This window comes from Poecilia reticulata, linkage group LG4, assembly GCF_000633615.1.
Source record: "Poecilia reticulata strain Guanapo linkage group LG4, Guppy_female_1.0+MT, whole genome shotgun sequence".
Classification (NCBI taxonomy): Eukaryota; Metazoa; Chordata; class Actinopteri; order Cyprinodontiformes; family Poeciliidae; genus Poecilia; species Poecilia reticulata.
In genome coordinates, this window is record NC_024334.1 from 27,189,961 (window position 1) to 27,194,856 (window position 4,896).

General features: G+C 41.5%; 1 long non-coding RNA gene across 1 annotated transcript; it reads right to left on the minus strand.

Annotated features, from left to right (window-relative positions):
- Positions 1 to 27: 27 nt before the first annotated feature.
- On the minus strand, positions 28 to 4,726 carry LOC108166232 (uncharacterized). The gene is made up of 3 exons (XR_001776525.1): positions 4,303 to 4,726; positions 2,262 to 2,370; positions 28 to 2,149 (listed from the first exon to the last, which is right to left on the minus strand). It is a non-coding gene; the product is annotated as an uncharacterized LOC108166232 (long non-coding RNA).
- Between the last annotated feature and the right edge of the window lie 170 nt (positions 4,727 to 4,896).

Sequence of the window (4,896 nt, forward strand, 5' to 3'; positions counted from 1 at the left end):
TATATATATATATGTTTTGAACTGTATTTCAATGCAGCTTGGAATTTCAGACTTAGTTTCAATAGCTGGTTGTAATTATGATTTTATAGAGAAACAATACTTAAGACCAGTCTTGAGTACCACAGCAGCACCAGTGCCCAAACTAGTACTATAAAGTAACTGTTTGTGAATCTTCTCAGGTTGCATCACAGCTTAAAGAGATGCCAGTTCTACAATGAAATAAATGTGTTTTCATGAGTCAGACAAGTCGGTCAAAGTCCAAACCTAAATTCAACTGAGAATCTGAGAAGAAATGTCCTTATCACATATGCTCACCATCCACTCACACTGAGCTGTAGGTAGTTTTACATAAACTAAAAGTGTATGTAAAAACAGTGTCTACATAAAACAGTTTTACTTTATAGCAAACAGTAAGGCTACGTACAAATGCATATCACACGTTTCAGATTCTTGGTTTGAAACACAACTATGAACTACTATGTGTCCCTCTGTCATGAAAAAACTCCCTGAAAACACCTTAAAGTTTGTGGCTTTGTGTCCAAGACATATTAATGCAGCATTGTATGAAAAAAGCAACGTTCTTTGAAACTCCTCTGAGTTGCTGGATAGGTTTTTCATGGATATTTGGTGTCTTTTCACAGATGACATCAGTTTGGTATTGTAGGATTTTGGAAGCTGGGTGGAAACTTCAGGCTGTTTCTTGTATTCTTTGAGATGTTCCAAAACCCAGCGYTGTCTTACCTGGGAAGGGGTGGATGCGATTGGAGGTGCTACCGTAGGGTAAAGCTGTTGCCATGTGCAAAGTGTAATTGGTCTTCAAGAATGTATAGGTAGGAGGCAAGTGTCAAAGTAACAACCAAGTCAATGCAGATTTTTGCCAGCATAACACTGTTGTACCATGGCAAGCATCGCCTGTCAGTGGTGTTAACGTCAGGCCATTTTATTTATAATACATAGGCTATTTATGCTATTTTAACGACCATGTCAATGTTTGGGTATTATTTGCTGGGGTTTTGAAGTAAATGAAAATCTCAGTGATGCTTTGTCAGTCCTGAAAAATAAACCCATGTAATTCTTTAAAGACCCTTTAAGTGGAATTTTTAGATGGTGAAGTTTTCAAGAGTGACTTATCATAGTGTCTAATTTAGAAACATCCCCAGAGTCGAAATATAATATGTGTGTTTAAATATTAGTTATCCATTTACAAATATCTGGCTCCCAAATATCTATTTATTTGAGATTAATTACCTGTCATATTAAACAGTAATGTTTTTTTTTTTGCTAACTGGGTCTGCATATGGGTGACCCCCTTCCCAACCAACCTTCACTTTGCCTTTGGTGACCTGTGCACCGCTTAGACCCTGGGGGCTCAGGCGCATACACGCAGGGCTTGATCCATTGCTTCTGGACACGTTTGATTCCAGGGCCTTTGCGTGCACACATATTCTCACCACACATGCACATCTGGTTTCCAGGATGTCCCTCATGAATGCAGACCTTTTAGCTGCCGTTACAGGCGGGCTGCTAGTGTTAATGACTGGGGCACTGCTCGGCTCCCGGGATGAAAATAGAGGAGAGGATGCAAAACAGAGGCAGCCATTGCCACTAAGAGGTAACTCAATCCATCTAGCAGGAGCTGTGTGTGTGTGCGTGGTGTGCGTGGTGTGCATGCGTGCGTGTGTGTGTGTAAATGGCCAAAGGGGGTAGGCCAGCCAAAGGTCCTCGGGGTCAGAAGAGGTTGCCATAGCGCCAGTGCACCTATGTGCCAGGTCTGGCTTCCTCTCAAAATCGCTGAGAGGTCAGAGCAATTTCCGCCAGTCAGGAGTAGGTCAGGGTCCCACTTCCCCTACATATCAGTCAGTGAAGGATGAGGAGGAGAGCGCCGGGCCTGGTCTTTGTAGAATTACCTTCCCTAATCCCCAGAGTGTCAGGACTGCATGGAAAGTATTCTGTTGTTTTGGAGGGCGCGAGGTCACGTGAGGGAAATTCGAACCAGAGGCTCTACTTCTTGGTCTGTGACTTGAAATGTAATTATTTCATTCAGAAATGGTTGGGAATTTCATCACAGATGTCATTATTTTCTGGTTATTGGCTCAGTCCCAGATGCTTTCTGTTAAGTCTTTTTAGAAATGTCAGAATATCACCTTGCCTGCAAAAGGGAGAAAAAGAAAATGAGCTAAGATAGTTTTCTGAGCAACTGTATATAAATGCTTTAAGGATAACATTTATTTAAMTAGCTCACAGCTAAATTAGTTGTTTACCTGATTTTGCTTTGACACAAAAAATGATGTATTTTTTTTTATCTTCTGTGCTTCCAGTTTAGCTTCTGAATCCTAACTATCCATCATTTTCCACTGCTGTGTAATCATCCTGGGTGCAAAAACAAGAAGTAAAATCACTTTTCAATGAGCAATATTTTTTGTAGAAAAGAYACAGAGAAGATAACTCTGACTTTGTCTCAACAATGGGAAAAGGTGGGTGAAAAGTAAAAGAAAAAATGTAACATCACCATGACAACTACATTTCTACACTATGGTAACTCAGAAGGGCGATGTTAATCTCTTTTACAAATGATTTACCCTCACAGGCTTTATCTCTGATTAAATTGATTCATAATATTTGAGTTCGAAGATTAGCCTTTAGCACCAGAGTTTAACTCAATTCTGAAGTCTTTGTTTTGGAGACTTGACTRCAAACTCAAGTCCCCATCTCTATAATGTGTTGTTTGCTATTTACATTTCCTCCAAACTTGTACWTTTGCATTTAAAGCCCAGAATTCTGTGCAAAGGCARCAGAAGGCATGTCATCAAAACAAGCAAAMGAAATGGATGCATKTGTTTCATGGAGCAGAAAAACAAATTTGATTTCAGCATCAACATATTGTCAATGACTACAGTATATTGCTTTATGTTCAACTAAATTTCCCTCATTACATATTCAGCTATCAKCATTAATGGTTTCCCAATACAATCAGCCATTAAGAATCGATTAATATTGATTCAAACATTTRGAAAAAGCATGGGCATATGTCAAGGTAGAGACATGTGGTTCGCTCTCGTGGACGCCTTCCACCCAGCTAGGATAGAAATCCAACCAAACCCCTGTCGCTCCGGCAACCACAATTTAAGAAAAAGTTTTAACTCCAAAAGTTAAAAAAAAAATTTTAAAAAGTGGACAAATTTCTTCCAKCTTCTGGGGGRAAAAAAGTCCTTAAAATAATAAACACTGCGCAAGAAAAGGAGAAAAAATTATTACACTAYTTTTATCTTCTTCCACTTGTCCCTGTTGCCACAGCACATTTCATCTGAAAACCAGGAGCCAGGGCACCAAAGCGAGCAGCCGGCCCCGCGTGTCACTCGAGCCGCTGATAACAAAAGCATTCACCCTGTGCACTGCTAAGCAGTTACCACATGATTTTATGAGAGCTGCGCTCATTTATGAGCGCAATCAGATGCAACCCAGTGCCCCACAGGATGTCAGCGTTAGCGCCCCTCTTTGTCCGATGATGATGGACTGTCAGCTCAATGGCGTTATTGTAGCTCTAGTGGCCATCCRGGGAGTAATACATTGATAACAATATCAGCTCATAAAAACAGGCTGGCGGAGGGAAAGGTCACTCCCTTTTTTTTACTCGGCCACACCGTACCTCTACCTCCTCGCTCTCTGGCTCATGATGCCTCCCTGGATTCTTCCGTTATCTCTCGCTTTCTGTCGGGGGCTCTCTGTCGGGGTGACGAAGGCTACCCGTCAGTGTGCGGGGAAGCTGGAATGTCATGTTTAAACTGGAGTTGGAGGTATGTTGACAGGCCAGACAGAGGAAACAGATGGCAGCGTGACATGCCCAAGGTCATCTGGCATGCCACTGTCAAGACACCTGCCTCTTTCTTTCTTTCATTCTTTGGCAATTCCCATCTATCACCTCCTATTTCTGCGCTCCTTTCTTTGCATTTTTTGGGTCCCCAACCCATTTCCTCTTCCCCCTCTCCCCTCTTTCTTATGTTTATCACTCCTTCCTACCTCAATATAGGTCACAAAGCCTCCTATACAGGCTGCTGCCTATCTCTGCTCAAACACACTACCCCCCTGAACTCTCCTCACGCTCACATTAGCGCTGTTGAACATTTATATTCCAGTCTCACTTGTTTTAGTTTTTTGGGGGGTTTTTTCCCCCCTTTCTTGATTCCACATATGTTGATTTGGGGGACGTGGGGAATGTGCCAAGCTACCTTTGTCTCCCGAAGTCTTGCCCTGAACATTCCTGCCAGCAGAAATGTAGAAAGAATCCAGAAGAGTTTTAATTACCTGTGCAGCCATGCCTGGAAGGTTGTGCTCTGAAAATCCCAACAGGCACGGGGTACAGTAAGCATGCCATGTCGCAACACATAGCCGCTTTGTCTTAAAGGTAATTTCCAACAGGAGGTGGTGCTGGGGGAGACAAAAAGAAAAAAAAAACTGTGGGAAAGGAAAGAAAAGTTTGTAGGGAGAGGAAGAAAAAGRGAAGAAAAAAATGCTTGTTTCTGCTTTCTGCCTTTTCCATCTTTGCAAAATGTTATTTCATATGTTTATAGCTGAATCCTGAGTAGAGCAACGAGACAGCACGGTATCCTCTCCTCAACCAAATCTTGTCAGGAATGTTCGTTTCAGCTCAGCAGGCAGAGCTGTTTGTCCCCCCACCCCCTAAAAAAAATACATTCACTTCTTCTGTGATAAAGAAAACATTTCAGTGTTGATGCAAAAAAAAAAAAAAATCAACTTGGGAGGGTAAAAAGTAAAGCAGGCAAGGCGAAGACTTTTTTTTATTATTATTATTATTATAAAATTTACATTTTGAAAATATCCAACTGCAGGCAGCACAGCAAGTGTAGAGATTTGTTGATCAAGCATGTCTGACAGCAC